The following is an 18,536-nucleotide window of genomic DNA, read 5'->3' as shown; positions in this document are numbered from 1 at the left end:
TGTAATGAGCCATAAATCATGAATATTCACTAGGATGATGAGCAAAAATACCATTACCAGGATAAGTCCTATACATCACTACGTATGTAAGGTTAATATTGAAAATTATTCCCTATCAATCTGTGTAAAAAATTTTCAAATGTTTTTCACCTTCACCTTTTTCTTGAATCATGCTGAATATGGCATGCTGTATTGTCTTCTATTAACAGAAACAATAGGCCAACAGGTATTTTTATGGACATTTAAAATAACTTCAAAGCATTTAGAAATTAAATTATACATGTATTTGTGAGTGTGTTTGAATATATGTATGAACACAGGAATGCACATAAAACTAATGCATGCAACCCTTCCTGGCACATCATGAATCTGTAGCATACAATGAACTGAAAAACACCAAACAGACAGGGGGAAACACAACATTAGAATGTGACTGAATCCAAGACTAAACTTGAATATCAGGACTTATACTACTCTTCTCATAGTTTTAATTCAACAGTCATCCTTTACAACTCTTAATCCAATAGTTCTTCAAATTCTTACAAAATTTTATGACTAAATTAAATCACAAACACAATGGTTTTGCAAAAACAAGCTCTTGCTAGTTCTGTGAGAAATAGTACTTTTGACATTCAAAGAAGCCAATCCTTCCTGTAAGTATCAGCCTTTATAATTTGAGGAGACTATATATTCATCTCTAGAACCTAAAACTTGGTGGCATTGTGCGAGAATTTTATTTTTTTTTTCAATCAGGGTGTTTTTCAGCAATATAGAGATTACCTCAGGACAGTCCTGCATAAGGGAAATAACAGGTTACTTGCAATAAAAATACACTAAAGTAACAGTGGACAAAGGGTCCTCCCTTCAAAACTGGCAGAAGCATCTTTGCATAAAACGTGGTTCCGAAGTTTCCACGGCAATATTCCAAGATTCAGGAAGGTGGAACTATGGAGCTGTTAAGTCAATCAGAAGTAAGAGGAAACAATTATTTTTATATTTTCCATCTGGAACTACCTGCAAGTGGCTTCTCCATAGGTAGCTGACCAGGCTCAGTACAACTTCTGAGTCACATCAGAGAATACATCTGACACTCAGAGTAATGTTGGTCTTGAAACTGACAAAGTAACCTATGACTCTTTGAATTAGAGATGCAAAGGCCACACCTCTTTCATTTCCTTTGACTAACCAAACCTTTAGCCTCTTAGAAATCACAAGGTTTAATATTTTATAGTGCACTATATGCAATTGTTTAAGTGATTTTACCTTGCACCATTTCTTTTGCTTGGCACAGCTCAGATTCTGTATTTTCCTATGTTAACAAATAACATTAAAGATACACTTTGAAAAAGGACTCTGTTGGAATATGCACAAATTCATTCTTTGTACATCAATGGGATGCTTGATAGTATTTTCATTCTCTCTTGATTATTGGAAAAACAGCAGACTGAATATAAATAGGATTGAAATCCTGTTGAAAGCTAATGCTTTACATACTGCTAACTGGTAGCTGTGCTGAAAATTAGATGTTTTCTGTTGTAAACAAGGTTAAACTGACATAGAAGTGGGATTTTGTTAGAATCTTTGGGTCTTGTTACATGCATTTTAGGTCAGATACTGTTTGCTATGAGAGAACAGTGGTTTATTGTAGAGTTGTCAATTTAAATTAAATTACGACTTTTGAGAAACTAACTTGAAAACTTAAAGCAGTTATATGATATTATGCATTACATCTTCAGCCCATTAAGGAATCCTAAAGTAAGGTAACCAAAGACAGAAAATACTGGTTCAAATTTCAAGCCACAATAAGTGTGAATATACCCTCAATTTAATAAAATATATAATGCAACTTCCTGAGGCTTAAATTTCTTACAATTGCACTTGGAATGGGCACTTGTTTTCCCATTATTGGCCACTTTAATCTGCTTATACCCTAGCTGTCTCATTTAAAGATCACTTTATAGTACTGGGTGATGTGCATCTGAGGTCTGTGTTCCACTACTGCCTGACGCAACACAACAGTTTACAAATTTCTGAACTTGATCTGAAAGCTGATTTAAAAATCCATACAGACAATCAGATTTCCTTGAAAATATATACACACAAGTCTGCTGTGAGGTGGCTAAAATGAAGTAAATTTAGTTTCAGGAGACAGGAAGAAAGCCAAGACTGAAAAGTAAAGATCTAGAAGCAAATGGGCACTAGCACTGACCAAGTTTGAAACCCATCCCTCCCCAGAGAAAATTAGAAGAGGGCAAGGAAGACAGGCTTTGGAAAAGTAGAATGTTTGTGCTTTTCTTTCCAGCAGACTGCATTAAATATTCAGCAAAAGGCGGGGATCAGTTTACATTACTCTTCTTGTTTCTCGTGTATCGGCTGACAGATGCTGTAAACATACATAGACAAACATGGTCCTATTCTTGCAATGCTCCAATAACCGAGGGCAGAAATACTTTTTTTCCCGTTAGCAGCAACATTTTGATACTTGCAGCCATAGTACATTAAGATCAGGTTTGCATTCACAGCCAAAATTAAAACTTTTTTTGTCCTATTGTATAATAAAAGATTTAATTCTTAGACACCCCCCTCCAGAGCAGGGAGATGCTTTGTAGTTGATTTGAAAACATATTTGTGTGGGTTTATTGAGAACATGATAAATAACCATTTCAGCTAAACTCCTTCCTGGTATTTAATGACAATTAAAAATAATATAAACATATCAGGCCAACCTCTAGGTTTTACAGGTTGTGGAAAAGCCCAGACCAGTGTGAAACGGCTGACCTTGGCTAAAAGATGGAAACTAGTATTTAAAACATTCACTCATTCATGTTTAAGAGATGTCATGGTAAATAAATAATGACTGTTTACACTTAGTCCTAAATGTCTTCTTTTTCCACACTATAGGCAGCTATTTGGCTGAGATGGTATCATTCACTGATCTAATCACACTGTACCTTTTTTCTCACTTGAATTGTACTTTTGGCTGTCACTTGCTCTTTTGAACAAAGGTTTACACTATTAAAAGATATCATAATAGCATATATTTTTTTTACTAAATTGATATTCAAATCAATAACGATAAGGGCAGTCTTCTCTTTGTACCTAGGAAAATGTACCATCTGCATTTGGCTTCTGATATTCTGCTGTGAGAAAAATTTAAGCATAAGGAAGTGTTTAAGACTCCCCTTAAGTTAAACTGCAATTCTATGTATTTTATAATCTTCACAACAGTCAGAGCCAGTAAAATCGACCCTGTATATTTTTATTTCATCTCTGCTGGATCATATGATATTTAATAATTGGTTCTGGCACCTCATTGCAAATTATTATAACTTTGAGATTCAACAGTTTTATTGAACATATGGGCAGCACAGTCTCAGAACATATATATGATACAGACTATCAAGAGGACCTTCTGTCATGTTTTGGTGAGCTTTAAAGGGTCAGGTAAATTTTGTTGGGTAGACTTGTGCTGTGTTTCCATATTCTTTGTTTTGTGTTTATTTAGTGGGCTACTTTTTTTTCCTTGTGTTAAAACTCTTTCCTGTAAAGACTGACTCCATCCACAACTGCATTTGTTGATATTGATGTCTACTATTTTGTCAGGCTTCCATGCAGTATTGAAAAGCAGCGGCTGGAATGGCCAGGAAAGACAATCATTGGACCTTAGTAAATGACTTTCCTGTCACATGGTACCATATTGTATCGGTGTTTGTTTCAGTTAACACTACATACAGTTGCTGGTAGCAGAAGAAACTCATCACATCAATAAAAATGAACATACTTAAGCAGCCTCATTATTGATAGTGTACTTGATAGAAATTTGATAACAAAACTCAAATTATTATTTAAGAAACCTATACACTGCAGTATATTTATGCCTGGAAAAAATATCATACCTTCTTGCAACATACTTCCTTAAAGCAATGCTATTTTGGTGCAGCTCTGGCTTCTGCATCCATACCTAATCTGATTCTCATCTATGAGTCTGTATCATTTGCTGTATTAGACTATACATGAATAGAAGCGATTGTGCGTTCCCTGAATACGTAAATGTCCCATAGATTTCAGTGGGAAATGTGTGTGTGAAAGTAATAATATCCAGCCATTATGTAGATTATACGCAAATAATTGCATAACAAGTTGCACTGAAAAATAAATAGAGATGGCTTGCTGACACATGTATGTGCGTGTGTGTGTATATCTTAAAAAAGAAGCCTAATTTACAAAAACTGCTTTATTTCATCTTAATTCTGCTAAAAAGCTAACCACTCTGTCACAGTATTTCCTCCTCTACTGCCTTTTCAAGGTTGTGAAGGTGAAGAATTAGGAGTTTAATCAGCATTTACATGTTTCTCAGTGCTCACTTTTACTATGTGAGGCTGCATTTCTATTAATGGGATTTTTAAATCTTTCTCTATAAATTAATTTATAGATATTATATATGTAGGGAATACCAAAAGAAAAACATTCCATAGGTTTTGGACCTTTTTGGTTTTATTGGCACACATTCAATTGATTTTTACAGCTAAGGTTGGGAGATATTAGCTAGGATTATCATCTGTGAAAGTAAATTGTGTGAATTCTGCTAATGAATTTGAAGAGCAGTATAAAGGTTTAAGTATACCTGATTGCTTCCACAGAAGATGTATGAATACTAGAATTACTGGGGACCAGAATGATTGTACCTTTAGGCAGCAAAGCTCTTCCTTGAACATGAACTACTTTTGTGATTACTTGCCTGGCATAATTTGAACCAGTAGGTGGAGTCCTTGCTAATAATAATTGCATGAACAAATCTTGTTAGTATACACTAAGGACAAGATATTTTTCATATAATAAACTGCTAAAATCGTACTTGCTTTAGGCTTCTTGTATTGGTATAATTAGCTAGAAATAGCAGTAAAAGGGCAGAGATAAAATATGCATAGACCTATAGCTATCTTTCAGAAAACAGAAGAAAACACAGTTTGAAGGAGCCAAACATTCTTCAGAAGAGGTCTTTTGGAAAAAAAACCTAAGTATAACTTGATAAATAGAAAGCTGGTTGTGTTGTTGATTTGGCTTATTGTTGTTATTTTTTTTTTGTTTTTTTTTTGTTGTTTTTTTGGTTTTTTTTAAGTCAAGATACTTTTTCAGGCACATCTCAAATTCCAGAGATTAAAAATCTTTCATGGTATAGTTTCACTGAAATCCAAGGTTTTACATACTGATTGATACATAGGACTACCTTTATAATCTAGAAGTGTCTGTACAATAGAATGGAAGTTCAGATAAGAGGAGTGTGACTAAAGTTTACAAACTTGAGTTTTTCAAAAATTCCCATTTTAGAGCAGTCTATGGGCACCTGAAATGTATCAAAAATTTTGGTAGCAAAGCTCTCAAAAAGCTTGTGCTTTTGAGTACATAAAAAAAAAAAGGGAAATCATTAAAAGTGCCTGATGGCAAAGGCAAACTAAATTTATTTATCATAGGCAAGTGGCCTCGCCTTCAGGTAACTGATGTCTATATTTATTTACATTTTTGTTTTGATCTCCAATTTAAGACTTATTATACTTTTAACACAAAAATTTTACAGAAAATGAAAATGTACTCCAAAAATCAGATGTATTGATGCAAAGTGCCTATAACCTCCCACAAGAAAAGAAATCAATACATTCTGCTGAGTTATTTCATTCAAAAACTGAAACAAACAAAACTGAACATATATGTCCTATATGAGTGGTCTACATTCAAAAAGACTACACACATGGATAGCTCCTTGATCCATTTTGAAAGAAAAATATGCCCCTTTCCTCTGTTAAACACAGGATTTCATGACATAACTCTGGGAAATGGTTTAGCTCTGAGTACTAAAGGGGAGGATGTTGACTGTGGGCTAGCAGAGTCTGAGATCTGTGAAAGGGAAAGGCAATATTCAAAGATCACCTTCACTTTTTCATTTACCCAGTGTTTATTTTAAGGTTCTTTCTTACCTCATGTGTCATGGTGTATGCCATTGCTAGGTATGGAAACCTAATATTATGTAGAGGGCATCTCCTGTAGTGACAGTAGGGCCAGATGCAAAATTAGCAAGTTCTTATGTGAAGAAGGGATTTTTACTTGCAAGTGCCTACAACTAAATTTATTTATTTGTTCTGACCTCTGGAGGATTCTTCATATTTTACCTTCAAAGTTTTTGAGGTATTTATTCATACCTGTCTAGGTATGGATTCATATTTTTGTGAGGATAGCATCTGACTTCCACCAAAATGAAAGTGGGTGTATAAATCAGGTATTCCTTCACCCAAGTGCCTGAAAGTTATTCAATAGCTAGTTCTCCAAGTCTTGTCACGTGCACCAAAAACTGTAATCCTCACAAAGTGCAATGCATATGCTACAGTCTTCTAAAAGACAAAATGGTGCTCCTCTTATATAATTGCCATTCCTGTGGAACACAAGCAAGAGATTCCTTTTCCTCCATTGCCTATGGGTGACTAATCCTACATTTCCTTTTTATTTCAAGGAGATGGCCTACAGAATGGCTTAAGTGTAGGAGTGTCACTTTCTATCCTTTCCACTGAAGCTTTGAGAAGAGAAAACCATAAGAAAACAGTACTAAGCAAGCTGTTGGACTGCTAACTTGTGAGTTCTAATCCCTTGATTCAAGTCCTCCTTATGTATTTGCAGTTAAATCTATGCTACCATAGAAGAACTTCAGCCTAGGTGTGTTTACTTTGGGAATTATTAAAACTGCAAGGGAAAACATAAGCAGGAAAAAAACCCATAAAATAGTCACAATACAGTAAAAAATTATTGCTAGTTTACATACATGTTGCGTATTCTGGAGCACACAAAAATGGAACAAAGAAAAAGCTTAATTTATTCTGAAAACATTTCAAATGAAATTTTAAAGGAGACTGATGCTTTCAATCTGCTTAGACAATTTTCCCTTAATTGATATATGAGTGCCCTACAGTAGTGAAATGAGTTGGTCCAAAATTCATTCTTAGCTTTGCATTGTCAACTCCCACATATCTTTTGGTATCTGCCCTAAAAGAACATAGAACCGATGTTATTGGTTATGCTAGACTAAGACAGAAGACTAAATCACAGTGCTAAAGAATGAATTTTCTCCTTTGTACCAAATGCAGATTTATCAAAGAGCTGACCGAGGAAATCTTCAGATTGTCTTACCACAAATCACATCTTTAGTTCTATTATCTAAATGCATGTACTTCCACTCTTGTATTATTCAAGACCACTCTACTGTTTTTTCCAGGTCTATTATCTTGGGGTTTATCATATGCAGAACAGCATTTCTAGAGACATATTTTTACTCTTTGAATCCTGAAAGACAGTTCTGTGAGTCTGCATCTCACTGGGCCAAATGGATAAACTAGATTATTCCATTTGAAAGACTGGCACCTAGCAGTGAAAGTACACTGGGACAGATACTTTCTATAGTAATGTAAAGTAGACTTAAGTGCAGTTCATTATCATTTCATTAGATTTTGTGACCATGAAATATTCTTACAGATGTAATGTTTTTTGAACAGTCATAGGCACATTATTATAGGACATCTTACCTGCACAAGTATCTCAATAATTTCTCAGCACTCTAAAAAGACTACATATCAACATATATTTTCCATAGTACATATGAATATTTAAACATGTTCACTGTTAAGTTGGGAGGGGATCATAAAAACTCAGGTCAAGTTCTGAATTTTCTGAGTCAATATCTGGTTATAAATTAATTTTATTTGAATGTGACTTTTAACCTATTTCAAGAATGATGATTGCCATGGGGTCCCAAAGTTAAGTCTCTAGACAACTTTCTTGCCAGCTGAGAAAAAAAAAATCATTCAGAAGAAGAAAGTACATTTCACTCAATATGTCAATAAATAAGGGTAGGTTTACTTTTCAGAATTTCCATGCCTATTATTTAAAGATCATTGCACAAAGAACCCATTTAATAAGTTACCTAAAATCTACTTAAAGTAATATTCAAGAGTGACATAGAAGATGGCTGTAACACATCAATGCAGTATCAATATTACTTACCCAGAAATTCTTAAGAGGTACATTAAATAAAGCAGCAGCTTTCTTGGAAGAAGCCTACTTTGGCTTGTAACCATGCAGAGACACGGCCAGGCAACTCTGTCACAAAGCATCCACAGCGCTTTTCTCTGCTCAAAACTCATTTCTGCAAATCTTCACCTGATTTCCACACTTAATACCCAAGAGGTGAGTTTGGCATTTTTGTTTCCCACTCTAAAGCTGTAATTCCATTTAGAACAGGTTGTGCCATTCTTGCACAGGTGTGCATTTGAAAATCAGAAAACTGGTTAATCCACAGAATAATCTCCTGTGAGTCCTTTACACCTTTCCCTTGCCTGTGCCAATGCTCAGCTGTCTGTATTCAGCTGTGTGTTGGATTGCTCCAGAGTTCTGTTCCATGAATCATGACAAGGTGATGACTGTCATGCTACCTGGTTTGCTGGCTTTGGAACAAAGGACTGTACACCAGAAACCATCCACATGTATCATGTAACATAGTAAGAGTGAATATTTTTCTGGTTTTTTCCCTTTCCAAAAATCAAAACAATTAGATCATAATTACAGATTCCTTCATAAAACCCTATTGGTCTCATTTAGTCATTGAAATTTATTAATGAAATGACAAGCACAGGCTGAGTGTCTTAGATCTTGCTAAAGTCGTAGGTCCAGGATGTTAAGCATAATTTTCAGGAAGGAATGAAGCTTTACTTCTGCTGTGGCTCCCAACATCACCTCTGTTTCTAGTACATTCCAATAGCTTTGCCAATATGCACCTGAGAGGTCTTTTCTGGTTTAACATATTCCTCAGTCCTCTACCCCTCCCCCCACTATTTATCTCTTTTTATTCTGCATGTGTCATTGCTTATGTACACACTTAACATATTTTTATTCCTCTCATTTGAAAAAAAATATTTTGAGTTCACTTGCTTTTTTGTCAGTTGTCATTCATTTTACCTTGTTTTGCTTGCTTCAGTATGTTACTTCCCCTTATATTGTGAACTATGTCATCTGTGCCAATGTACATCCCCTGATAGTGAGTATGCAGTAGACTTTACTGAGAAATAGAAAAGAGAAGTGTTAGCCACTGCTCTCACCAAGATTATATTCTCTCTTAATAGAAGCTGTTGATAGATCCTGTGAGGCTACAACACTTAGGGTGTTGACTTGTGGAATGAAATCCTCTACACACAAGCACAGCAAAATATTTTGGTGAAAAGTAATTATCAGAAATAGTGACACGAGTAAATTAGTTAACTACATTTCAGCAGGAAGCTTGAGTTACCCCTGCCCGTTCTTGTTCCAGACCCATCTAAAATCAGCAGTTCAGCTTAATGATGTCACAACATTTGCTAGGCTGTGGGCACTGAAGAGAAGACGTGAAAATACTCCCACTGAATCAGATCCTCTCCTCTCACTAAGCGCAGTTAAACAGCCCATCTGTCTCACATTGGAACTGATATCTTTGAAACATCATTCTATTATTACCACTGTGGTTCTAAAAAACTATCCTTAATTTTAGACATCATACAAGCAAGTTTTTAAATTCTCTGGATATTGTTAACCCAGATCTGAAACACTGACACTGAACAATGCTAGCAAGCTCCTCTTAGTAGGATATGGCTCAAGTACTGTACATCACCATTCATTTACCGAGGGTAACCTTTTGTGAAATACAGATATCCTACATTAAAAAAAAATCACAACAAAGAATCCGACCCCTCCCTAATCTCTAATAATTTTGAAAGTGTGAATTGAAGAGGACTGAGAGACAGATGGGTCTGGATGATCAAGTTACCTGTTATAGCGGCACATCTGCCAGGGCAGTCAATCACTGTGATGTCTCTGACAGGTCGATGGAGACTGAGTACGAAAGGCTAAAGCTGCACTTGAATTTGCTCTGGTAAAAAAAAAAAAATCTGTCTGTAGCACACAGATCCTTGGAAAAAGACTTCAGTCACAATAAAAAAATCATAGTGCATTGAGCAAGCATAATTGTGAAATAGATCCATTCTTGATTTTGTTTGGGGCTTTTTTGCTTCAGGAATCAATCAAAAATGGAAAAAAGATGGAATAATATAAATATATTTTGGTAAAATCATTTCACAACAAAGGAGATTATAAATATGAATCACCAGAATAGAAAGAAAGGTTAGGATTGTCAAGTCACAAAACTAAATAAACTGTGGCACTGGAATAGTTTATTTTTTCTGAATCTATGATTACATTAATTTGCATTAACCATGATGTCTTTCTTCTGTGTTTTCCAGTGTATTTATTTTCAGAGCTGCTGCTCTATATGCTAAGGTTAATTGTCCTGAAAAAAGCTTACACTAGGAAGTACTGAGTACCAAGAAGGTTTTTCACAGTTACAAACAACTTTTAGATTTTTGTTACATATTGCATATGTGTTAAAATGAGTATAGTGCTAATTGGATTGCTATTTTACCACATTTGCACCAATATAATTTCTACTTCTTGGACAACAGAGCTCGGAATAGTGTAAATACGAAGCTAAAAGTGCTTCAGGATACAGCAGAACTCCTTAAAAGCTCCAAGGGTTTTGACTCTTAAAGAAAAATTGTTATTTTAGTCAATTAAGGTCACACAAACTCCTATAATAGGGAGAAAACACCAAAAATATGTAGTTCAATTATAACCTTTACAAATACAGTATTCATTTGGTTTTCAAACATTTTCATGATTGTCCATGAACAAGCTTACCTGGAAGACAATAACTGAATGTCAAAAAAGCCTTTCATGGTTCTAAACTGCAAAACCAACAAATACCTATGGAATAGTAATATAATACGGGCTTACTTATTAGTTTGGCACCCATTTTTAAGTAATCTTCATCAGACGATTGCTATGATAAGTGCTTTCTCTAGAAATGTAGTTTCCTGGCACAAGCACAATTCTATTTTAGAATGTTTAGTTCAAGATGTCTGAAAATAAAATTAGTCTTATTTGTGGGCTTCTAATACTTTCATCAAATATTTTTGACATTTTCTGGCATGGTAGAGGCCAGAACCATCACTGTTTCTGGAAGAAATATACTTGTTGATTATCAACATTGTGTAAACTGAAAAATACTATATGCATATCATAAAAACTTAAGATGTTGAACTAGAATAAATGTAATTTTGATAGGGTTTAGGTTTTGAATTTCAGCAAGGTATTAAAGAAACGTCACAAAAAACCCGGCATCCATAACTCAATTTAAGGAGCTTTGAACTAAACTAACAATATGCTAATCTTTTATATATGCTTCCTCCACAACAGCATTCCTAACAAATTAAATATGCTCAATGGAACTACCACTCCTGGTAAAGATACTCACAAAGCTGCTTGCAGATCTGTGCTTTTAGTTTTATTTCTGTTAAAAGAGAACATAATACCTCAAGAAAACCATGAAAAGAGTGGATTCAGTTGTGGCCGTGTAATACTAAGGTAGGGTGATGATGAATATCATAGGAACAGCTGTAAGACAAATAAATGTTTGTTTTTCCAAATGCAGCAGAAATCTATGTCTTGCTGGAAAATTGCTAATAACAATAAGCTTGTTGACATCAAAGTGGACTGCATAAGATGCATCAGAAAGTGTTTTGTGGTGGAATGCCTGATGATGGAGATGGTAAATGATTTCTCTTACTGAAATGTTTTAGTTTGTTTGATGCTTCTTAAATAGGGAAAATCATAATTTTTTAATGTCTTTATATATTTGCTTATGCAGATGGGGTCTTATAAGAATGACTACCATAAATGGATTCCATTCCTTATGTTGCCAGTTTGAGATGCCTCAAACCAAAATTATATTATTTGCATGTTTTTATTTCTTTTACCCAATACATTTGATAGTCTCAGGCATAGTGAAGACCAATGTGCTTCTGTAGGCACTGTATTTTGTAACTAACAAATTACCTAAGCTGCATAAACCAAGAAATATTTTTTTTGTATAAAAAAGCCTCAGTAAAAAGGCTGTTTTCATAATAGGTTTGCTGTATCAAATAAAATGTATCATAAAATAGATCCTGATATTGATTGCATAGCAGGTCTAGGCCTAATCTGCTCCCCTTCTGAACCAAAAAATATTCTCTGAGATCATTGGACCAACTGATTTCACACGCTTAATGTATATGTAAAATAGTAACACAAAATAATTATACCTATGCATATTGCACTCAGTCATTGTGAAAGCCACACAGAAAAATCTGCTAAAGAAATAGCAACTTTGAATAAACTGCTATATAATAAAAGCAATTACTCTATTTGTTTTATAATATTTACAAACAGTACAACTTCCATCAAGCCATGACTTCTAGTCATGCATACCAGAATATTTTGCCAGCAGTCATAAGCTAAACAGAAATATTGAAGAGTGTATTAAAATTAAACCTTGTCCTTTTTGATACAGTGTATCTCTGGAAACTGATTATAGCAAAAAGTAAATAATTCCCCATAACAAGGAAAATTACACACTTTTAGAGATACTAGGCAAAGTGCTAATATTGTTCCATTTCTGTGCTAAGTCTTCTAAACCAAAGCATTTTTAAACCTTTGTGGAGCTTCTCAAATGGCATTTTCCAGAAAGCATCATTATAGAGGAAAAAGAATTAATTCTAGATATGACTAGCAATCCACTTCTTTCATGGCTTCTTTTCTTTCTCATGGCTTCTTGTGTAATAATGCAAGAGTTCTAAACAAATAATTAGCATTTGTTTACATTAATAAGAAAATGATTAAATATTTCTGCACGTCTAATTTGCCGTCTACCTTAAATTTAGTGATCTGTCTCACTAAACACAGTGCATTGTTCCATAGCCAACACAAATGGCATTGCTTTCAATTTAATCACTGCTTTTTTTGCCATTAGTACAATAGTTATATGGGAAGAAGTGATCATGTTCGCTGTGATGTTAAATGTAGACAGCAAAAAGCCCCCACTTGATACTGTGCTGGTATGCTGTAACTGAGCTATTTTTAATATTTCCTTGTAACTGATTTGTAAGTGAATTGTGCTTAGGCAGTGTCAGAACTTTCCTGTCAGCTACTTTAGCAGCAAAGAGATAGCTCGATGAATAATTCATTGAAGGCAATTTTCTCCTAGTCACTGAGTCATCAATCATAGTTGCCTAAAGAGCCTTGAATTGGCCAGCAGAGCGCTATTCACAGGTAGTGTGATTTAGGGAATAGGAGCCACATTCATACTGACAGGTCAGGTAGCAATAAGTAAGGGAAGGTGCCTGCTTTACAGACTGCTAATGAGTCACCAAACCTGTACACTATTTCCAATTCTCCCCTTTTTTTTTTCTTCTTCCTTTTTCAAAATATCACTCAGAATTGTAGCCATAGGGTGGTTTTGCCAAACAAAGGTGCAGTTGGATGAAAAACCAGTGTAAATATTTGCACATTTTTTCTGGCAGAAATCCTACCCTGAAAAGAAGCTCTTCAAAAGGGAAAAGTGATTTGATACATGATTGCATGCATTTACCCATGTAATTGAAATAATGAGAGATGATTGCTTTGAGCTAATAGTCATAAGTTACTGGTCTTTTTGTTTAATCCAACCATCAGCTGTCAAGAGCCTCACAGGAGCATGGGGAAGATGCACCAAGGATATCATTTGCATCACCTCAGACTGTAATTTTGTTGTTTTTTTCAGAGCTGATACAAGCGTCAGATTCTATACAAATCTCCCTGGAGCATAAGCGTTCTAGTGTTGTTTTGATAGGAGCAAAGAGAAAAGGAGCACGTATATGCTGCTTCTAGTAGCTTAAATGCTCTCAGGATCACAAATAAAATAAAAGCAGTTTTTGGCAGACTTCTCGCAATTGTTAAAAACTAATTTTGCATCGCAGTCAAGGTATGTCTTTGTGCTCGAGAAAATTTCCTCTGAGCACAATTTTCAAATATATACATCTTACATCATTGTGCTTATTGTTTCAGATGACAGATACCTTTGTGGTGTATTATACATCACCCATTAATTCCCTAAGCACTACCTATTGTATTAATACCAGCTGTCTATGACTATTCAACCAGCACAAGAAAACAGGCAAAAACAATGGTGCAGTGATGAGTCATAATTTTCATAGTCTTGCTTAATAAGGAGGTGTGAAAAATGTTTTCTAAATATTGTAGCTCTGCTGTTGTCTATATGTGATTATAATGTTTATGCAAGCAACACAAAACAATGTGTACACAATCAACATCTGGCTACTGAGATGGCTGTATAGAAAGATTTGGAGATTTATCAAACATTGCTTACAATGGGCCAGATTCTGATACGCTTACTCAGGTTCTGCAGCTCTCTCTGATTCAAGATAGTTTTACATAACCTACTGCATCTGGTCTCAAAAATGAACCTTAGAGTATATTTAGCGGTTCCAAAGAAAAATAAGTAAGGACGAGTATAAATCTGATATTCATCAACTATTTTTGTTCTCTTTTTGTTCTCTTTTTCAAGTGTTATATGAAATATGCGGCAAAACCAACAATATTGTCTACTGATTAAAGCCTTAGCCTAGTGATGAATACGTATTTTCTGCCTCTCCCCGTCTGCACTGTACCCACTGAAGAGCCTAATTTTAATCTCAGATTGTGTCCATCCATCATAAATGTCCCGTGCAGTCTTCTTCTTATTGAAAATAATAAATTAGTATTCAAATAAATGCTCAAGAACTAATTCTGGAAACAGCTGTGTCTACGGGCAGCATAAATAGGGTGATAAGGACTCTAGGAGCTACTTAACTAAAATGCATACAAATGTTTTCAGACAAGCCATTCTACTACAGTGTTTTGGAGGTTTCTTTTAAAGTGTTTATAGCACAGAGCTCCATATATTTTTTGGGTTAATTTAGATGTATAGGGTGAAATCTTGGTTTTGCTGAAGTCAAGGAAATTCCCTTTGATTTCTGTGAAAATATAATTTCAGCCCTGGTCTCTAAATCAGTGTATTTCAGAACACAAAGACAGGAAAAGACCTGCTGAAACTACAACAACTTCTTAGTCATTATTTTGGGGCAGGGGAGAATTGTTTAGTGGCTTTTGTGTTTGGTTGGGTTTTGACTGTTCGTTTCCTTTTTGTTTTGTTTTGTTTTTTGGGTTTTTTGTTTTTTGTTTTTTGTTTCAGTTTTTTTTTAATGTAGCTAATGTGGTAAATGAATAGCCTTTCTTTTTTTCCTAAATATGAAACTCAACCTAGGTTTTCCCCCACCCTGAGACTACTGTAACAGGATTAAGAAACAAACATAAAATTTAAAAATGATTACATGTTTTTTCTCTTTTTTTTCATCCTGAAAACTTCATCCAAAGGCTGACTTCTGTTTACTATCACTGAAAGGACTGAAGGGAGAAAGGCAAAGAAACAGAGAACAGTCCAATTTTGCGCTTCTCTTCATAATCTACATGAAGTATTTTTTACATTAAGTATTAAAACCTGGAGTTTAATATCATTCTAGTTTTAAACCTTGAAAATTCTTGATATAACACAGGAATATAAAAGAACCATGGTTTTAAGTATTATTTACCTTGATGCAAGAAATGGAAACCCTATTTTTAGCTTTTAACTGTTGAAATTGTAAATGTCAATCCTTAGTAGTGTCTATGTTTTGAAGTATTCCTCTGAGGCTAACAAGTTAGAAGTCAATGCTAATATGTTACAGCCATTCTTTGGCTGAAAGATGGAATTAGAAAGCAATGTTGAAACTGTCAGTGAGTAGAGCTGTAGAATTTACATTGCGTGACAATGGCTTACTGGAAATGGAGAATCTTATTTCAGGGCCAGTGTCTCGGAATGTACTGCACAACAGAACAACAATCATAAATATAGGAATCAAGTGTAGTTAGTCTCAATGCCTACTGAATCCAAAACAAAAAAAGGCCAACCACCCACCAATAGAATCACAAAATTGTTAGAGCTGGAAAGGAACTCTGGAGTTCACCTAGTCCAACCCCCCTGCCAATGCAGGGTCACCTAGAGCCAAGATACACAGAAACATGTCCAGGTGGGTTTTGGATGTCTCCAAGGAGTGAGAATCCATGACCTCCCTGGGCAGCCTCTTTCAGTGCCCTGCCACTCTCAATGAAAAGGTCTCCCCCACGTTGAGGAGGAACTTCTTGTGTTTTAGTTCAGGACCACTGCTTCTCATCCTGTTGCTGGGCACCACTGAAGAGTCTGGCATCATCCTCTCAGCACCTGCCTCTGAGATATTTCTGTGCCTTAACAAAATCCCCTCTCAGTCTTCTCCACCTCCCACAGTCTCTCCTCGTAAGAGATGCTCCAGACCCCAAATCATCCCTGTAGCACCACTGGACGGTCTCCGGTAGCTCCTTGTCTTTCTTGTACTATGGAGCCCAGAACTGGACATGGCACTCCAGATGGGACATCACTAGGGCCAAGTAGAGGGGCAGGATCACCTTCCTTGATTTGCTTGCCACACTCGTGATGCACCTCAGAATATCACTGGCTCTCCTGGCAGTAATGACACACTTCTGTCTCATGGTCAACTTGTCATCCACCAAGACTCCCAGTTCCTTCTCCACAGAACTGCTCTTCAGTAGGTCAGCCCCCTGCCTGTGCTTGTACTTGGAGTTATTCCTCCTCAGGTGCAGGACCCTGTACTCATCCTTGACAACCCTCAGGTTTCTCTCCACCCAACTCTCCAGCACATGAAGAATTTTAAACTCATCTTAATATCAAATGGAACTATTACCTATCAAACTCATTGCAATTTTCTCCAATGAAAGCTACAACATGCACATCATGTGACAGTAGAACAGTGATTCTTTTGCAATTAAATGGGTACATCCACGTAGTAAATATTGAAGCATTGCCTATTGGACAAATGAGAAAGCAAACAGCTTTGGTAGTAAAATGCTTTCCTGTATTTAACCTTAATGGCACTTCATTATAAAAAAAAATATGGTTTTGAAATTTAAGGCAAAAAGCATTTTGTTGAATTCAGCGTATTTTTAATGAAACTTCTGTTTATCCATTTGTTGGTCCAGAGTCGCCAGTGTTTTCACAAATAAATATTCCCTAGGATCTAAAATACTGCTACAGCATACGATACCATCCACTTCCATGAGGATCTTTCACTTCAAATGCACTGAATTTTACAAAGGCTGGCAAGAATTGGCATAAACAGTCATCTGAGTGTAAACTTTCATTGTATTGCACTGTAATGATGAAGCTAAGTTTACAGTTCACTCTTAACTTAAATTTGTGCTGAAGTGGTAAAGCATTCCCTATCTTGCCACTTTTTGTTCTTCTTTCTCTTCCCCCAACACTTGTCTTTTTCCCATTGACTGCTCTCCTGCCAGTTCAGTTTTGTGTTCCAGATTACTATACATCTGCACAAACACTTTTCCTGGCATGACAGAAAGAGTGCCATGAGGATTAGAACACAATGTGAACATAACTTTGCCTTATATCTATAGGAGCCTATAAAATTATACTTCAATGTGTACAGAAAAGAGTATCAAAGAGAAGTAAGTAGACTATGTTACCTCTATATGTAAAACAGTTGTAACTGAAAGAGCAGTAAAGATAGTTAGACTTTAGAACAGCTAATTTTCATGCTCAGAGTATCTTGAGATAGGGAGGAAGCTTCTTTGTAAAACTCATGATTCTAACCAGTCACTGCACTTGCAGTAAGAATTCATCCAGGGTAATGCTATGTCTAATTTTGAGTAGAATGTCATATTAGTTTATAAAGAACATTATTTATGGCCTTAGTTTATACTCCTCTCAATCTGTTCTAAGACGTACTTTGATATTTTTAACATCATACAATACTTTTAATTCAATAGTTTCTTGAGTAAGAGCTTTTAATAGAGCACGATATAGAGATCAAATAGAATATTTGTATAATTATAAAATTACATAGTTTGGATAAGGTTCTGAATTAAATTATTGCATTTGAGCGTTATAAATGGTAAAAATAATTATGCAGGCAAATTTAGCTATACAATCTAACTTCACTAAAGAGATGATAGCTGGGCAATTGATATAATAAAGCACAAAAAAATATCATCTATACTCTAACTTATAACAACATGAACATTAGGTGTGTTGATTCCAGTATCTCAAATTACGACTGAATAACTTTTTGTGGTATTGAAATTCAGATTACCTTCAACTCATATATTTTTACAAGGACTGTTTTTATGCTAAGCAACTCTAAAATCACAAACAAGCATAGTGGTTTATCATAGTAATGATAATGGTTTATCATTAAACCATACAATGATAATGGTTTATCACACTAAAATTTATTTTTTATTTTAATAAGTGGCATAAAATTATCAAAGTCATTGATAGCACCAAAATAATTTGGAAAACCAGAGCTAATTGCCATATGTCTTGGGTCCCTGGACCCAAGTGGGACTGAGATGAGATTACTATCTTACTGCAATTTGTTGGAGCTAGTACCTCACTCTTGGTCAAATCAATTTCCATTAAAAGAAGTTTTCCTACATTACCAAATATGTTGACA

General features: G+C 35.2%; 1 long non-coding RNA gene across 3 annotated transcripts in view; it reads right to left on the bottom strand.

Moving 5' to 3' along the window:
* LOC111930355 (uncharacterized) overlaps positions 1 to 18,536 on the bottom strand; it is an 83,440-nt gene that overhangs the window by 51,462 nt on the left and 13,442 nt on the right. For all 3 annotated transcript variants that reach the window (XR_002865143.2, XR_015287645.1, XR_002865142.2), the window contains exon 2: positions 9,836 to 9,937. This is a non-coding gene — a long non-coding RNA (uncharacterized LOC111930355). The remainder of the gene's footprint in view (positions 1 to 9,835; positions 9,938 to 18,536) is intronic.

This window comes from Cyanistes caeruleus, chromosome 6, assembly GCF_971803275.1.
Source record: "Cyanistes caeruleus chromosome 6, bCyaCae1.hap1.1, whole genome shotgun sequence".
Taxonomy (NCBI): domain Eukaryota; kingdom Metazoa; phylum Chordata; class Aves; order Passeriformes; family Paridae; genus Cyanistes; species Cyanistes caeruleus.
The sequence above is the reverse complement of the archived record's forward strand: the minus strand, read 5'-3'. Positions and strand labels throughout refer to the sequence as shown.